This window comes from Protopterus annectens, chromosome 4.part1 (assembly GCF_019279795.1).
Source record: "Protopterus annectens isolate FY-2018-M chromosome 4.part1, PAN1.0, whole genome shotgun sequence".
Lineage (NCBI taxonomy): Eukaryota > Metazoa > Chordata > Ceratodontiformes > Protopteridae > Protopterus > Protopterus annectens.
Genome location: NC_056734.1, coordinates 242,553,894 through 242,573,869, shown reverse-complemented (window position 1 = coordinate 242,573,869; position 19,976 = coordinate 242,553,894).

Genomic DNA, 19,976 nt, shown 5'->3' with positions numbered 1-19,976 from the left:
ATTTCCTACTTTTCTCTATTATTGTAACTAGTTTCTGGACGAAAGGGGGGGGGGGGGTTGTGGTCTAGTTGACCCACCTGTTCAAAATAAAATAAATAAATGTTTCCAAAACTCCCTCTAGGCAATGCCTCACAATTAGCTGTAAGTGAAAACCCTGCAGAGAAGTCAGGCGTTTGAAATGAAATAGATACAGCCTTGAATTACTTCATACACTTTGCTTCATTGTTATATTACTGGCATTTGTATATATGCAGGAATAATTTGAAATGATATTGCCCTATTTGCAATATTCCTGTCTTTGGTTATTCTTGCTGTCAGTAGGGGGCTTGTTGTATTGCATATCTACAATTTATACATTTACAGGGCACAAGTAAAATGCAATGAAAATGTGTTACTCTGTATTACATATTGCATGCATTTGTTTTATTTCTTCCTGTTTATGAATGAGTGAATAATTGGCAACATTTCTGAGCTTGTCTAACAAGATATACTTACTTTGATGGTACACATTTTCCTAGTATAATCAGAAAAATGAAAAAGTATTACAATATGGCAATGAAGCGTGTTTATGCCTTGAAAATGGGAAGAATATATTTAGCATGGACATTTAATGTTGCCAGGCTCAAGGACTGAAGCAAATGTAACATGCTGCAATATGGAACATTAATATCCACAAAATTTAATTTAAATATTCATGACAGAATTTCTTAATTATGAAATGCAGCACAGCATAACAGGATTTTTTTAACTGTTTTCATTTGGACATTTATTGTTTTGCATGCAATGCACTTCTATCAGGAAGAGTTTATCTACATTTCATCATATTGAAAATATATTTTAATTTATTCTATCACCAATCTGGTGTATAGGTGTTTAAAGATAACTATGTGCTATATCTTTCTCTCCACTTAAAGGTGCAAAATGTTATAATCAGTAAGAGATTATTCTGATTTATTCTGTGCACATCAACAAATGAGCAGAGGGAGATAAGTTTCTACTGCAGCATTTACATTGCAGTGTCATAGGTATTGTATGATTTAGATAATGAATAACAGATTTCATGTTTGTGCCACTTATTTTAATGAGAATAGCTTAATGATAGGATAATACTGATGCTTAGAATGATGCAAGGATTTATTGTCAACAAAGTCTAATATGCTGTTAAGCACTCTTTCATCACAAATCTCCAACCTCCATCCTGACTTTTCTCTTTCACTGACTGCAGAGGATTTTCGTATTAGTTTATTAGAAAAAAATGTTATTTGGATTTGCTTTGCTGTAAGCTTTGTTTTGAAGTTCAGCACAGGTGCTTGTACCACTTAGGGGCTTTCAGCAGTCATTCTAGGCAGGCTTAATAGATACCATTATCCTATGTGGAACTTAACTCCATCCACAACAAACAGGATGTATTACAGATTTTGCTAAGTAAGGGTCTTTTATTAACTAGTAGCTATTGATGGCTGGCAATCTATTTCTAGCTAAAAAAGTTGCATGTTGATGGTAACTTGTTCAAAGGACAGGACATACCAGAAGACATTCAAATTGCCATCTTATATCTATGGATCCATTTTAAAGGATGTAAGGTGTCAGCAGTCTCCCAGTTTTAAATCAATATAATTATGTTAGTCAGTTGGACATCATTTCTTTGTACTTGTTTTATTTTAATTGGGTTAAGTCTGACAGGCTGAAGTTTCTTTTTGCAAAGTGGCTTGGGAGCATAGATTGCATAAGTGATTTGTTGAATCAGTTATACAAGCAAATAAAGACGAGGGAAGAAAACCAGTGCTAGAGGAAGACAGTTACCGACAGTTCACAAATTTTGCCCTCTGTGCTAAAGGTAATTAATAATATTTCTTTATCTATATTCCTTCAATAAAGGATTGGACTGTGTATCTATCATTCATTCTATCTTAATAATTTAGAGAGTATTGCTGTATATGTGTGTGTGTGTGTGTGTGTGTGTGTGTGTGTGTGTGTGTGTGTGTGTGTGTGTGTGTGTGTGTGTGTGTGTGTGTCTCATCTACTTGGGCAGTGACATAAAGCACTGGTTGGACAGAGACGGTGCTGGAGGTCTTGGCTTGGCCAATCAGCTGAGATATCATCTCTATAGCTGTGCCAGTGGGGAGTCTTACTGGGGATCTGGAGAAAGAGGGAGAAAAAATAATAAACTGGCTCGTATTTTGTAACTTTATTAAGATGATGGCTTCGAAGTAATGAGGGGATGAGGTATAGTCTGAGTATGAATGGCATTTTTTATTATCAAAATTTGTAACAAATAACAATGCTAACATATCCTTATCATTCCACTAAACATGGTAGTCTGAAAGTCATTCTATTTCTGCTGATTGACCCAACGATGGGAAGGAATTTGGAAAAGAAGTGGCTGTGAGCTGTAAATGTTTTACTGTGTCTTTTCAGGTAAACCAAAAATGATATTAAAGATAATACTGTGACCTCTCACTTTAGAAGAATTAAGAGTTAAGTAGTGCCCCCATATTTGGATTATGTGCTTGTTATGTGTAAGTGTGTGTGTGTGTGTGGGGGGGGGGGGGTCTTGGCATGCATTTTTGGAGCTAGAAAAGGAAGGGTGCGCAAGCATACCAGAGAATTCATAGAACAAGGTAACAAAAATACTCATCAAAATGTGGATGTGAAGGTTTGCCCCACTGGTGTTCAAGAATGACCATTACTTTTAAACACCAATATCAGGAAGTTTTTTTCAGTAGACAATGCCAGTAAAGAGGCAGAATGACATTTTAACACTGGGTAATGAAGCTATCTCAGTTTTTAGCACTGGGAGAGAGAGAATTTGTTACATAATACAAAATATAGACATGGTACTGTAGTTCAAGGCAGCCTTTATTTAGTTTTTTATAGGTTCATAGGTAGGTACTAGGCTATCAGCCCTAGGGCCTATGTAAGCCTAGCCAACAAGGTTCCCTGGCTTTCACCACCCATGGACACTATTTACCTGTCCCCCTGACTTTATTTGCAAAATTATGTTTACATTTTTCCCTATTTTTCCATTCATTTATAGAAGGATATTCCCTTAATAAGTTGTTCCTAATCAGAAGCATTTGTAGGTATTCTAATCAGTGTTTTGATCAAATTCAAAACTGTGCCGTTAGTAATAGTTATTATTTGCTGAGCATGGTTGAAAAAGTCAGTGCACCTCAGTGCAACCAGCCTGCAATTTTTTCTTCTTATAAACAAGTTAAATGATGGTGATGCCCTGTGACAACATAATAAAATACAGAAACACAACTCTGCCATGGCATGTGAAGGAAAGGGACATCCTATCATGCCTTGATAAAGGACAATGACAGCCAGTGATTTCCAGCCAGAGGACAAAAGCCTTTTGTCATCTACCAGTAAAAAACTATGATGCTCTATCACACTTCAGCAAAGGACAGTGACACCTTGCTAAGTACCAGCAAAGGTCACTGTCAGCCAGTAATGACCCTGTCATGTATCGATAAAAGACACCAACAATGAATGATGTTCCTCCAAAAGGCAAACATACAATATCTTGTGCAACTAGCAAACAACAATGCCCTATCAAACACCAGCAAAGAAGAGTGAAACACTGCCAGATACCAGTAAAGGACAGTGAAACCGTGGCATGTGCCTGCATTGACACATTGTCATGTTTCATTAAAGAATAATAATACACATTCATGTCAAAGCACATGACAGTGATATCCTGACATTTTCTGGTATGGACACTGACACCCAGCAATGTACCAGTAAAGGAGACTGATCGCCTGTCATGTGTGATCAGAAGATAGCGAACCCTGTCATGTTGCAGTGTAAAGTACGGTGACATCCTGCTATGTGCCAGTAAAGGGCATGCTGTGTTCCAATAAGTGATAGTGGCAACTTTTTATATACCATTAAAAAATCAGCAAAGAGAGCCACCACAAATGGGTAACAAAGCATGCAGATTCATTTATTAAGCACTTTTATCCACTGTGTAACATGGATTTCTTCAGCACATCTACAGCTTAGTCACCTTCACTAACAAAGCATTGCAAGGTATGGATAGCGAATCACTGGCCTGGTTGCTTTTTATTGTACAAGGGTCTTTGACACAGAGGACCTATGATCAGAATTCCAGCTCCTTCAAATGATTCTAGTAGTACCAACAGCACTGCTCTCTCAAATTCTCATTTGAGAAATTCCTCTCTCATTCTCTGTCCATTGCAAGTAAGGCCCCTCATATTTCTGTCTTTGGGTCTTACTAACTGGCAATCTGCATCCTTTCCTTTCTGCATAAGCAAATCATTATCATTTGACACAGAAAGTTTCAGGCAATAACCCAGTGCTATTGGCTTACATGACAACATAGCAAATACCATAAAATAAAGCAATGCCATTAGACGCCACTAATGGATTACGTATATTTATGTTAACAATGTGAAATGTTGAGTCTGGTTTTATAGTACAGGAGGTGGGAGCATTTACTGCAACTGAAATTATGTGGATTTGGTTAGCAGCCCTGCACTGGAAGAACCAGGCAGGTAGTTGTACTGCTAAGGAGTATGGCCCATTTATTTCTCTTAGGAGGTTGGAGAGATTTCAGTAAATATGGGTGCACACTGGATGGATGTTCTCTGTGATAAAGATTAGAGGCAGAGCTACTCCTGCTCCAAGAGGATAGATAAGGACACTCCCTTACCGAAGAGAGGGAACATTCTCCTCAGATGGTTTATTCCATGCCTCTCCCAGGTGTCTAGCTTTGTGTTCTTAGTTAGGGCCAGTGTGTAAATACCAAACAATATGAACTTCCCCGATGGCTGTCTAAAGGACAGCCCATCCTGGTTGATCCTCATCAGAGTGAAGCAGAATGAATAGTTCAATTGGCTTGGATGAGGCAGATGATTTGCAGACATCTGGGATAAACATTTCAAAAAAAAAAAAACACACAAAACTATGTGCATTTCCCTACTAGAAACTATAAAAATGAAAGCACACCATCATTGGGAATTTCATTTCTAATGTAAGCATGGATTCAATGTCAGAGGATCAATGGATAGTACATAAAAATCTAACCCACTACATCTGATTAATAGAACTCAATGACAAAAGTCAATTTAGTAAAAAACTCAAATAACTGAAAGAGATCAATAAAACAATATGTTTTTTCAGGAAAATTTGTCTTTCCAACATGGAAATTATGGTAACTCAGTTGTAGAGAAAGGGAAAAGACAGACTCTTTCTAAAATTCACTCTGCTTCTCTCTGAAACAGACACTGAATTGAAACCAAAGTTCACACAATTTACAAAAAAGACTCCTACTGCAGCCTTAATACCTAAACTCTCCTAAGAATCTAAAGAAGCACAGAAAAGACATATTAAATGATAGTTCTTAAGAAAAAATATATTAAAATCAACTGCAGCTCCTTAAACTGTCATTTTATGAATCAGTTGCACTGAAACTTCCTTGCCTAAAATTAGCACTAAAGTAATGACATGCCCCACAATTCAATACAATCCATGTAGGCTCCGTGTAGAGCCTACACGAAATGTACCTGTGTACACAGCCACTGTTCCCCCTTGGCAGCATGCCATGCATATTAAAGACATCACTCTGCTGAAGGAGAGCATAGTAACAGAGATATTGAATCCATGCAGGCAGAAGTGTAGACGTCATCCAGTGGCTGTGGATTAACCAGGGAATTCCTGGTCAGATGTTATGTACAGGGAGAGACTCCATGTAATGTGTCCTGCCACTCTTGAAATGTGCTGTACATTAATATTTTGTGTGTTAATTTTCTTAAACTTTTTATTTATTTTTTAATGTCTGTTTGCATGGTGTGACATAGAGCGCAGCAGTGCCAAGTTGTACTGAAATATATACAGCTGACACCTGCTAGACATCTAAAAATAGAAACCCTGGATATAATTAATTATTAATTTTTTTTAAGTCTCTGTTTGCGCGGCGCAGAGTGCAGCAGAACCGAGCTATGCTTACACATACACTACTGACACCTGCTAGACATCTAAAAATAGAAACAGATGTAATTAATTAAGTTTTTTTTAATTATATTTAATATCTGTTTGCATGACATGGAGCGGTGCACAGCAGAGCCGAGCCATGCTTACACATACACTATTCACACCTGCTAGACATCTAAAAATAGAAACTGGATGTAATTAATTAGTCATGCTGGTTTTGCTTAAGCCTGTTTGTGTGGTATGGTGCAGTGCTTAGCAACGCTAACAGGTACCTTAATAGCATATATGAAGTTATACTAGTTTACATGCTATCTAAGTAGCTAAATGGGTAGAGTCGCAGCCTAAAGCTTCATAGGTCCTGGGTTTGAGTCCCTAGCACTCATACCATTTTTTTCAATGTAAATTAAGTTTTTGTGTACTGTAAAAACAAAATTGTGACATTTGGAAAAGTTGTGTGGTGCTAAGCACTGCTTAAACATGGTCAATGGCTATTACTGTTTGCACTTTGCTAAGCTTCTCTAAAACACAGTTGTGTAAGTTTACATGATGTTCAGCTCCAATAAGTGGGTTTCCATGATGCTAAGCAATGCAGCGCTTTATTGAATGTTGTAGTATGATGTGTAAGGGTGAGAAAACAGCCTATATTAAGGGCAATAGGCAGGAATTCTGCAGCATTCATTGGAGTCTGTCTAACTGTTGATATGCCAGGTGGTGTTGGAGAGGGTGCAAGCTTTCAGGTGCAGAGATGGGGTGTGCAGGAGTCCAGGTTTTTTTGTTGGGCTGCAGATACACAATTATGAACCTAGGCTGTTGCAGGGCAGTTACCAGGGCTCAGAATGTAAGGCTGATGACTGGGATCAATTGGCCATGGAAATTATTAGTGCTACTGGTATCCCCTACACTGGTGAGCAGTATCGTCACCCCTATGATGACCTGAAGCATAGAAAGAGGGGAACATTGGACACCTGGGTCCAATAGGCCAGGGATAGGCATGCCCCAAACATATGTAAGTTTTTCTGCCAATACTTTACTAAAATGCAAGCTGAATCTGTGTAAAACTGGTATGCATAATGCTGTGCTTCTCTTCAAACAGCTACAGCTGAGAGGGCTAGCAACATACAGTCCCATGCTGGGTGCCTGGCCAGGATGCACCATGAGTGTGGTAAGTACAGATATATTATAATACTGTAGTGCAATAATGAATAAATAATAAAAACTGTAGTGCAATAACCAATAAACAATATCAGTAACAGTAAGCAATAAGGTGTAAAGCAGGATTGTGGTATCATAACATAATGTCAGTAGAGCTGTATGCATTGCATGTGTATTGTAATGTCGCTGCAGTCAACTGTAAAACTGCAATAATTGTGGAATGCAAAGGTAATTGTTTGAAAAATGTATTGCACAACTCACAGTACAGTTCAAGGCTGTCTCCAGACCACTTTCAGTCACATAATGCTCTCTTTTCCTCCAACTCCTGGAACAGAAAGTATAAGGGTGAGGTAGTCCACCTTATGGGCAGATATTGTATGTATACTTCAAGTCATTTAGCAGCAATACCAATAAAGTATAAAACAGGATTGTGGTTTCATAGTAAATGTGTCTAAATATTTGCAGTAGGGCTGTATTCATTGCATGTCTGTTCTAATGTCACTGCAGTCAGCTGTAAAACCTTTATAATTGTAGAATGCAAAAGTAATTGCTTGAAAAATGTATTGCTCAACCCAACGTATGGTTCAAGGTTGTCTCCAGGTCACTTTCAGTCAAATAATGCTCTCTTTTCTTCCAACTCCAGGAACAGAAAGTATAAGGGTGAGATAGTCCACTTTATGGGCAGATATTGTGTGTATACTTCACAGACATTTAGCAGCAATACCAATTAAGTGTAAAGCAGGATTGTGGTTTCATAACAAAATGTGTCTTAATACTTGCAGTAGGGTTGTATTCGTTGCATGTCTGTTCTAAGTTGCTGCAGTCAATTGTGACATTATTTGCATATGTTCCCTGCAGTCACAGCTTTTTGGTTCTACTCCCATGCTTGCCAACTAAGGCATGATGGCTGTCTAGTCTACTTAATGTACACAAACATACCTCTCAACTGTCATGATTTTTCATAATGTAATTACACCCACCCAATCTGTCTGGTCCATGATTAACAGATAATTGATTACCTGGAATGCAATGTATTGTCAAATCCATTTACAGAACACTAAGGTAGTTATGTGTGTGCACATTATGTGAAACAGTTCCATGTAGTTGTGTACCTGCATTTCTTAGTGCTTGGCCACATATTCCCATGCTAACAGCTTGAAAGGTATGTATGTACCACATCATCTATAGAGCAATTGTAGTCACTGTACTCACAAATGACACTGCACACCTGTAGAACTATGTACTAGGGGTCTTTTTAGGGATATCACCTATGACATCAATATAATGGTATGTTTTTCTCACTCTCCCCACCCCTTATCTTCTTTAATTTATTATTGTTATTTATTATTATGATTTAATATTAATGTATTTTGTTAAACTAACTATATGTTGTTAAACTTTTGCTTATTATTGTTATTTATTATTATGATTTAATATTAATATATTTTGTTAAACTGACTGAGTTGTTGGCTTTATGTGTTATTTCATACTGTCTTGCTGTTAACATACTTACTGTTTTGCTACTTAATGTTGTGTTCCACATAATATACCTTAATATGTATTTGGATTAATCAATATTATGTTCCAGTAATACTAACATTGGTTTTGTTATTACTAAGCTTAACGTATTTTACGTCAAGGTAGGCTGGTTCTCGATGATCCACCTACCTTGCCTCCTCTGGCCATGGCACCAGGCCCCAACACATGTGGGACCCAGACCAGAGGTGTCCTCTCTGCTGCACCTGCACTACTAGTGGCATCAGGTAGTTCCACCCCATGGGATTGGGACAGCCCCCCCCCCCCTAGAAGCGGTGGTGGAGGAGGAGTTGTCACCCATGATGAACTGCCAGTTTTGGTGTGCAGGATCATGTATCATGGGTTTGGACAATGCCTCCAATGGATGGAGAGCATGCTGGCCACCCTTGTGGGGCAGGCTCACCCTGAAGCATAGCCTCCAGCACTGCCATCCCTGGGGCAGTGACAGAGCAGTGTAGACAGTCCCATGGGTGAAGATATAAGTCATGCTGCTACCTTGTGGAGGCACATGGAACTGCGATTCCACAATGCTTATCCCACAACAAATATTGTCCCATACATAGCTCTCCATTTTGCACACATGAACACTGGACACATGTAATTTGGTCCAGTTGGCTTGACAACACAGGTATGTTGTCCTCATCCCTCTCACTGGGGTTAAGAGTCCAAATTCATCTACAGATTCTATCAAAGTGCGCAGTTGCTGCTGTACAAGAAATTGATAGCTATGGTCCTTTCCTACGCCATTCATGCACATATCTACCTGCCTTTCACTATGTTTTTTCCTTCTGCTTGTACCCCATTTCACTACTTTCCTATCTCCCCATTTTTCTTTTCTTAAAATATTTTTAGACTATGCAGCATGTTGCACAGCATTGCTAAGGTCAGCCAAATGGAGCTATATTGATATATGTGTCTTAAATGATAATAAATATGTATAAAATAAATATCTGTTCCGTATTTCGAACCCAAGCTCATTGCACCTGCAGGCCACTGCATTAACCTGCCACACCACACAGCCATTAGTTAAAGCAGGTAGTTTAAGCAAACTATAATTAACTGCAAGTTACAATCATTAAGCGAGTTTAAGTATCGCACCACATTGTGCAAACTTGCTGAAAGACTAATGGAAAAAATGGGAGTGTAACTTGGAGTCTGATGCAAGAGTACACCAGTAGAAAGCCAGACCAGGAATAATGGATGTAAGTGAGGTCTGTCATAGCAGGTAAAAGTGCACAATTATCAGCAACATTTAGACATAAATCTGCTAAAACATTAATGACAACATACATGTTCAGCTGGGACTCTGGTGGAGAAATGCATCCATATAAAGTCATTCACATAATGATGGATGTAAAAAAAAGTATGTCACAGCCTGTATGGGTGTACTTATATCTTGACAAATACGTCAGCTATGACAGTGATTCAGTAGCTCAGTTTGTTAAATGCTGTGCAAGTAGTAACTTTTGCCACACACGGTCCTGGGTTCAAATCCAGTCGTGTGTAGCATTTAAATTACATTACTGTGAAGCCAGCAATTAATGACTGAGTCATGCACTCTTATCTGCACAATGCATTCAAAATCAAATGTTTGCATTTCACTGATGGAAGTCACAGGCATGCAAACAGGAACACACCACATAATCCCTATAGCAACACTATAAGTGCATAAAGTGTTAGGTCATGCATTAATATGCATTCACAGAGGATTTAAACCAAGGTAATACAAACGAGGCCCACTAATATCAGAGTGCAGCACGCAATCCTTTCATAATCAACAGCTAACATACACATATGAAGCCCCTGCTAGTAAGAAGGGCTGCCAGCATACACATTCCAAATGAGTACCAGACTGTAACACATGGCCTAGCAGTTGCCAATATGGTTAACTTAATGTTATATTTACCCCCCATGTTGCTCAAGGACACAACAAACATGTTGTGTAGCACTCTGTTAGTGATACCGTTGCCTAACATATTTACCTTAGTTAATAAACAGCCTATAATTGCAAAGTACCTTGCTAAGGCAAGGGAAAACAGCTCCTGTACTTAACAAAAAACACACCAAGCCAGGCATGTCCAAGGTCAGCTTCCGGTGATTTCTCTTGTCCACCTGGTGAATCTGGGCATACTGGGGCAATGCAGCAATTGCCTCATGTACACAGACAACCCTCTCCTCCTACCGCCCAACACTACAATCTGTGAGAGATGCACTTACATAGCCAAACTGGAAGCAAAGCTCTCTCCACCCAAGATTATCTAGACAGTCAAAAGGAGAAGGTTAACACCCGCACTACACCTCAAGCAACACATAGCCCTTCTAAACACACACCACCAACACCCACACATAGCAACATTAAATCCACATATGCGGAGGCCCTTAATTGTAACCTGCCCAAGCAACAAGGACCTCCGAAGCTGAAATGCAAACACCAATCACAACCAAAGTGTCACATAGCTCACAACACCAGTGTGCCACCCAGCAACAGCCCCTAAGGCAAGACAATGTACCTAACACTTTAGTCATAGGTGACTCTAGAGTCAGGCACACTGATGTCCCACTCACCAGGCTAAACAAGGAGAAAATTACAGTCAGCTGCCTGTCAGGTGCCAGGATCCGCCGCATAACACATGCACTCAAGTCACTCCACAACTATAAATATGACTCTGTCATTGTCCATGTTGGAGTGAATGACTTGAGACATACCTCCCTGAACTACATGAAAAGAGACATGGAAGAGCTCTCGGATCATGTGGCCCAGGCAGGTATGACCCTAGCCCTGAGTAGCATCCTGCCTTCACCCAGAATGGCACAATATAAGGACAAAATGATTGACTTCAACAATTGGCTAAGCTTCTGGTGTCATTCAAAGGGGATTCAGTATCTGTCTGGCTGGGACGACATGATCGACAGACCACGATGCTTTGCCAGAGATGGTCTGCACCTGTCACCCCTGGGATTCAGGTTACTGGCTAAGGCTCTTGCCACTCCTATAGTGCCTCTTTTAGGCAAAGTTCAAAGGACAAAACTACCACCGTAACAGGTACGAGCATGCAAAGTCTAAACCTCAAAATGCACTCTCTTGAGGCACTCCTAAAAATGGAGAACATTGATATCTGTGCAGTAACTGAGACCTGGTTCAAGGCTCCAGAGAGCACACCTGCAATACCAGGCTACATCTCTTACCACACTTTTTGGCCACCAAACCAGGACTGAAACACTAACGGTGGAGGAGTGTCCATATTCTCCAAGGATATTTGCACCACCAGGCTAGTTGCCCAACACAATGCATCTGAAATTCTCCAAGTGCAACTACCACTAGGTAAGACTGCAATCCAAATTGTAGCTTGCGACAGATCCCCCACCATGCCCCAAGATTCTCACTATACCTTTCTAAACATACTGGAAAATATTAAGATACAACCAAACACCCTAATACTGGGTGATTTCAACTACCCTGTCATTAACTGGGAAAACTACTCGTGTACCAACACGTTTGCCCAACGGTTCTTGGAATTCCTAAATTCCAACGCCCTGGATCAACTAATCCATAGTCCCACCAGGGGCTCCAATATCCTAGACCTGGTCATTACCAACATGGGAAAGCGATGCTCCACACCTATGGTCACCCCCTTGTTGGTCATTTCTGACCATAAGCTAATCACTCTTAATATCCTCATCCCACCCTCACCCCCCAGTAAGGAAACCTCCATAAAAAACTTCTCCAAAGCCAACTTTATGCTACTCAAGTCAGAAGTGACAAACTTCATGACACCCATGCAGACGGGAACCGAAAGTTTGACTGCTAACTCCAAAACTAAGGCACTGTATGAGCACATCCACTCATGCATGAATTGTGCCATCCCAAATAGAACCAAGATGCTCTCCTCCAAAAAAGGAAGCCAATCTGGTGGTCCTCTGCCATAAATAAACTTTACAACAAAAGGAAGAAGCTGTTGCAGAAAAGACGAAAATCCCAGGATGCAAAAAACTCCCTTACCAGCCTCAGTAAGAAGCTGAGATCCCTCATAAAATCCTCCAAAGCTAGTTATGAAAATAAAATTGCCAAAGATTCCAAAGACAGCCACAAGGCATTCTATAACTATGTCAAGAATCTAAATGGCAATGCTCTATCTGCTCTGAGCTACAACAGAATGGCATTTGATATACTGATCCCAAGGATATTGCCAATATCTTGGCAGATCAATTCAGTGCCAACTTCATCCCCCTCTCACCCCCCAAACGGCCCATCTCAGTACTGGAAGATTGCCAAACTCCGGTAATAATGGCCACACAAGTAAAAAAAGCACTCTCCAAAGCTAAGAATACAGCACCCATGGGACCAGATGACATCCTGGGCTGCATATTACATGAACTACAAAATAAACTGGCACCTCACCTACGTGTCATGTTTAATCATAGCCTCACCTCAGGCTTCGTGCCCACTGAGTGGCGCACAGCTACAGTTATCCCACTCCACAAGGGGGGATCCACCTTGGATCCCAGGAACTACCGCCCCATCAGTCTGATGAGCCTGATCTGCAAGGCCATGGAATGTATTATCATGGAACTTATAAACAAAGACATTGGCAAACTCCAAACACTGGACCCCATCCAGTTTGGGTTCATGAAGGGCCGAGCTTGTCTCCTGAACCTGATTGACTTCTTCAAATCAGTCTCTAGAGCCGTGGACAAGGGTAAGGTGGTCCACACAGCCTATCTGGACTTTGCCAAGGTCTTTGACACCATTCCCCCACTATGGAATCATAGATAGACTTACTAAGTTGGGCATTAATCCCTACATCACTCGATGGGTTGCCAACTGGGTTACTGACAGAACCCACACTGTAAAAGTAGCCGTCTGCAAATCCAGCTCCAGACAAGTCAGAAGTGGAGTACCTCATGGTTCAGTTCTGGGACCGCTCTTGTTTGGCATCTACTTCTCTGAAGTACAGGCCAACACTAAGGGACTCTGGCTAACAAAGTTCACAGATGACTGCAAACTAGGAGCCATTATTGAATCCCCAAATGATGTGGATACTCTACAAAAGGGCCTTACAGAAACAGATGCTTGGTGCTAGAGCCATGGGCTCAAGCTCAATGCCAAGAAATGTATAGTTATCCCCTTTGGGAAAAAAATATGTACCCATGAATTACCACATAGGTGGCAGTACACTAAACACCGAAAGTGTGATAAGAGACTTAGGGACATAGGTGGACAGTGGTCTCACCTTCGATAACCACATTGCCACAACAGTCAGGAAATCCTTCTTTGTGGCACACCTCATCACTAAGGGCTTTTCATCCAGAAAAAAGGAGGTCATTCTCCCACTGTACTCATCCCTCATTAGACCCATTATAGAATATAACGCCCCGTTTGGTATGTACCTCTCAAGACATCTACAACAACTGGAAAGGCCGCAGAAATACCTCACTAAAAGATTCACAGGCCTAAAGCAGATGCCCTACACTGACTGCCTTAAAAACTCCAGCTATACTCTGTTGCATATCGTCTACTCAGAGGCGATCTCTGCTTAACATACCAGGCCATGTCAAACCCAGAGCTGTTGGCCATGCTACACTTAAAAAAATCCCAATCCCTCAGAGCCACACGCTCCAGGGATCTAAACCATGTCATCACAGTAAACAAAACATGCTGGAGGAATTAGGCTCCTGACCCAGAGACTCCCCAGACTCTGGAATATACTGCCCATACATGTCAAGCAGAGTGCCTTTTTGGCCCTCTTCAAAAGGAACCTTGATGATTGGATGGGAGAAAGGAAATTCCCCCCGGGATCACGTTAGTCGTCCTGCTAGACAGGGGTCCAGGGAAGTAAATAGTGTGGGAAGAAATAGCCAGGGAATTGTTATGGCTAGGCTTGTATAGGCCCTAGGGCCGATAGCCTAGTACCAAGCTATGAACCTATGAACTTATGAACATGCCTTAATGTGAGTAGAAGGGGTACCCTCACTCTGGCTCTGCCTCTACAACAAGGCTGACACAGTTCCCACAGTTACTCTTACAGCTTGTTATCCTGCACTCACACTCTTTGGCTATGCCTATTGCCTGCAGCACACACATTTGTATGTAAAAGTAGCTGCTATAGACCTACCCTCTGTGATGAGGTAGTCTCCCGACCCCAGTAATGTCCAGCACAACATATCAGAAAGGGCTTCTAATCTACATGAAGGTCTTATATCTTGTTCAGTGGTTGCATGTCATTGGCTGATGATACTACAAATCAGCTGTATTGGCTGCAATTAGCATTTCAGAACTACAGATTGGTTAAGAGGCAATCACCTGGTAATGAGAAGCATGTAAAAAAGACAAACAGCTGTGGGGAACCCCTCTGTATGAAACTTTCTTCACACAGTAAACGTATTGCCAAAACTGTATATATCTGCACATAGCAACAGAGGAGTATTGTACTCCATCAGGTATGTAATCTTTTTGTTTACAACATAATGCATATGTGTGAATATACTTAGGGGGATTGGAGGTTACAGCATTAAGCCTTTCTTAGAACTGTGATAATGACACGTCATTGAGCTCCACATTTGTTACACCTACAGAGGACGTACAATACATCAAGAGTGGAATGTTTTTGTCAGTGTGGTACACTTGTCTCGTGGAACTGTCCTTTATAGTGGTTGTAATAGCACACTGCTATTTGTTTAGCACTGTTGTTTTTACATGTTATCGGGGGGGTTGCCCCTTGCGACACACTACAATGGACTCCAGTGCTGGGTGTGTGATCATACAGCAGTATCTGTCATGGTACAATTGGAAATAGCTGGCTATCACTAGTATCTTAGTTGTATCAACATCCTTAGTATGTTTGCACACTGTGGAATATGACGTGTGATCAAGCAGTGGATACAGCCAGCCACTATGCTCATGTTGTATCTCTACATTGTGTACTTCCATGTATGTGATTCTGACATGTGTTCCCATTTTGTCATCTTTCAGGAAACATGTATCCCAGATGCCATGCACCTTTCATGGATGCTGAGAATGATATAATACTGGAAGGCCTCTGTTAACACCATGAACTCCTACTGTCCAGGGGAAGGCAAAACAGGAAACAGCAGGCACCATTGTGGGCTAACCTTGTCCGTGACATGAATGTCATAGGTCATCAGAGGACATATGAGCAAGTTCAACAAAGTGCAACAGACATGATTAATGCTGCACACAGAAGCACAGCAGATGTAGATAGGGATTGTGGTGTCACTGGTGGAGGGCCTGCAGTAGAACAACCACTCTCAGCTACTGAGGAATTGCTGGTGAATCTAGGAACACACAACAGTTCACAGGCATCCATCACACTGTACATTGTTGATGTGGGTGCCACAGTTGTCATGGCAGAGGACCATCCAGGTAAGCTGAGTTTGATCAGCATTGGAATACAGTAGCATTTAGTATGTCAGATTGTACATACTGTTACGTGGATGTCAAGTCTTTGTTCTTTGGGGGGGGGGGGGTTAAATGCAGTTTTAATCACATGCTCAGATTTTGATCAAAATAACAATTAACACAGTACCTACTGTAAATGTGAGATATATGGACATATTACCTTGTTATAGTGCAACATGCAGTGGTACATTACCTCCCCTCAACTTTACACAGGTCTGTCAGGTATCGGACAAGGCCATGGTCCTGCTCCTGGTAAGCACAACACTGTTTTGTTACATATGTTGATTTACAGCAATGCATTCCCTAAAGTGTCATCCCAGGTTTGCTTCCTAGATTGCTGTCCTGTTGACATGATTGCCAACTGCACAGATATTTTCTGACTGTACATACGTTAGAGTCATACCTATGTCTTGTAGGTGTGACCACACTGATAGATGTGACATTATTGTCGGGACATTACAGACTGTCATATGTATCAACTGTGCAGAGTCTTCACAAATGTCAACAGTGTACCTCATTGTTGCTGATGAGATTGTTGTGTAGAGAGCTTTCATTTAAAAGTAACTAAAGCCATTTGTGGGAAAAGTAGTGCCTTCATGTTCTACTGTATGAGGTTAGGTTTTACACAGGTCTGTATTAGGACAACAGTGTATAGAGCTTTACATATATTGCAACATAGTACTGTAGAGTGTAATAGTGCAGGTATTAATGCACTGCTTTTCCCGTTCGTATCACAGATGACCGGGGGGGTTGGTCTCTGTCCCCTACATAACCTGATGTCAGTGTCTCATCTGACTCTAATGATGATGGTCACCAGAGTGAGGCACAGGTGGGTGTTGCAGGGGCTGAATTTGTCCCAGAGGTTGACACCACTCTTCTGCCCTTATTGTCACCACACACATTCAGTATGCCTACATATACCCAGTCTTTAGAGGCCACAAATATTGGACAGTCAAAGGGGAGAACATTGAACAGGAAAATGTGGCAACTATGGCTCCAGTGAGTGTAGACACTGGCCATGGCCAGAGAGCTGGCAAGGTTCCACACAGGCATATTGCTAGGGATGCTCATAGGAAGCCTGCTGTCCTTCCACCACCTGTTGCAGGTGTCACTTCATGGGTCACTCGGTATATGTTTTGGGCCATCATAGAGGTACAGGCATGTTCTGAAAGGAACTCCAGATGTATGCTTAGGGTTATGAATGAAGCACAGTCTGACATCCATGACTGCCTCCACTGCATTGGTGACACCCTGGATCAGTTCACTGATGCAGTGGAAAGAAAGTGGTCTGAAACAGATTGCAGAATATCTGTCTTGAAATGCACATTGTTTGTGCTTTAACATCTGGTTGAAGATGAGCGTTGAACTCATGGATGTAGGTCAGCAACCCCATCTGCTGAGAGTCCTTGTGGTGATGCACAATCACGCTCCCATAGTGGCAGTACATCCAGCACTACAGAGGGGAGTGTGCTGTCCATACCAAGACATGGAAGGCCATGGGCTCTTGGTCCTGGGTGTTCCTGTGGAGGACATGTTCCCAGGAGACAGCAGTCACCATCAGGTACTAGCACCGCTTCTGACCTTGGCCATGGAGATGCCAGTGCAACTCATGGCAAAGCCATTTCCCATGTTCAAGAGTGGAGATGGTGAACTGTCAGCTCTACCATGCACGGTTCAAAACTGTCCAACATGCATACATGTAGGGCTAGCACTGAGCTTGACTGTGTTCATGCACACACTCACACACCACTGTGAAATCCAGGTCACTTACCGACACACACAGCACATTTCCATGGTCCATCTTGCCTGCTTCCCTTCCTCACTCAGACAAATGCTTTCAACCTTTTGGGTCAGCCTAGGCCTCCTGCTCCCCCACACAAAACCCTGTGAAAGTGACAATACCTGTGACACATCCCTGTCACCCTTGTCATCGATGCAGGGGAATGAAGCTGTGTGTCTGATGCACAGGGTGACTATATAAATTAATATGCACTTTTGTAATGCAGTGTTGATTTGTCATGCCACGTGTACTGGTCACTGACTGAAACTGTATGATGATATCTGTAATGAGTAAGCCGCATAATTTTGTGTACCTTATTTTGAATGATGTTGTAATGGCTGTATACATACACAATGAAAGATGTGCCACGGACCTGTTTATAGTTCAGTTTCAGGAGTTTGTAGGGGACACCAATGGATACACAATGGCAATAAACCCATAGATTTCACAGCACAGGATGGAATGTCAACATGGAAGAAATATGTCCTCAGCAAGGTACAGCACTATAAGTTCATGGCTCCATGGATTCATATGTGTATAACAGGCTAACAAGGACAATGGCATCATCCAGCCTACACATGCATCCCTAATCTATGAAAAGATCTGATACCCTCGATAACTGTCACCAAGGTTTCAGGTGCTAAAACATGTACAAGCTGTGGTGATGGAGGTGACCCATATACAAATTTCCTGTTTCCATTACAGACATTTGTTCTACACCAGTTATGAATGTCTTGTTCTGCATCCCATTATGTAACTTGCAGATGATGTCTGTTACAGCAGATGTGTGCTTCACATGCATGGGGGCATGTTACATTTAGGGTGTAGTGTCTGTATTACATATCTGTCTCTCCACCATGTACTATTTATGCCACAGTGACTGTGGTGGTGTGTAGAACAGGTAAGACATGTGTTAGTCCTGTCTTGGATATGTGGGAGGTACACAGTGGTATCTGACAACTCTGTGTATGGCAGCCATACACATCCCCTCCAAAACATGTAGGACACAGACTACACATGTACAGTCTTGACACAGACTGCATAGGACATGTTATCTACAATGTGTTGTGGTTCACCATGGAACCTGCATGGCTGCTACAGTTGCAAGATATGCCTGTGTAGTGACATAGCAAAGGTGCCATTGCACTCAATGATAGGTGTGATGAGTGTCAAAGTTGGTATAACAATGACAGTCTGGGATTTACATGCCAAACCTTTCTGTATAGGTTTTAAAAAATTGAATGGATCCCCACTGATCCCTGAAAGTCAAAGTGTACATTACTCTCTGTGTCCATAACTCCATGAGTAATGGCTCAACTGTGTGCAGTGTGCAGACACTACCATATTTTCCAGGGGTGTATGACTTCCTAAAGGATAGTATTGTGCAGTCATTGTCATTTACTATTTGTCAGTGGCTCAGAGAACAACTGAATGTGTGGCTCAGGCCATCCTAGATAATTGTTGGTTCTGTGTGGGATTCAGTGACAGCTTCTAATATGCAATCACCTACTAATGTAGTCAGTTAGACGTCACTGACAGTGGCCATGACTGCAGAGAATAGAATGGCTACATGGGTTACTCATTAATGATGTCTGAGAAAATTTACTATTGACTGGCATCATTGTAGAATATGTCTCCCAATGCTATCTTCCCAGAATATGACTGTCAGACACTTGCCTATCCACCAACTGACACAATACTCTGTAAATAACCTACACAGTTTTCAGCAAGGCCTGCTAGCCTAATATTGTCAAACACTTTGTCAGGCCATGGTAGGTAGAGTGAGTCATATTCCCCTCATCAATTGCATAGTTTGACACTCACTGAGGTCTACCAGTTAGGGTAGGTAAGCATGATCTGGCCTTGAGCAAAACAAACAGTGTGTTCCAGTGTCAGTAGGTGTATGACATTGTTACTGCTCCTATCCATGCTAACTCCTTTCATGCCATTTCATATCACATTTCTCAGAGATCCGGGACACTGCTTGGCACTGCATGCCAGTTGTCCTTTGTGCAAGTAAGTATTGCAGTTACTTCCATCATGTTCCAAGTAGAGAATCATCCAAGGTGTCTGTACAGAGCACAGACAGATATTTCTGGGAAGTGTAGTATGTATAGCTTGTAAAGATAAGGT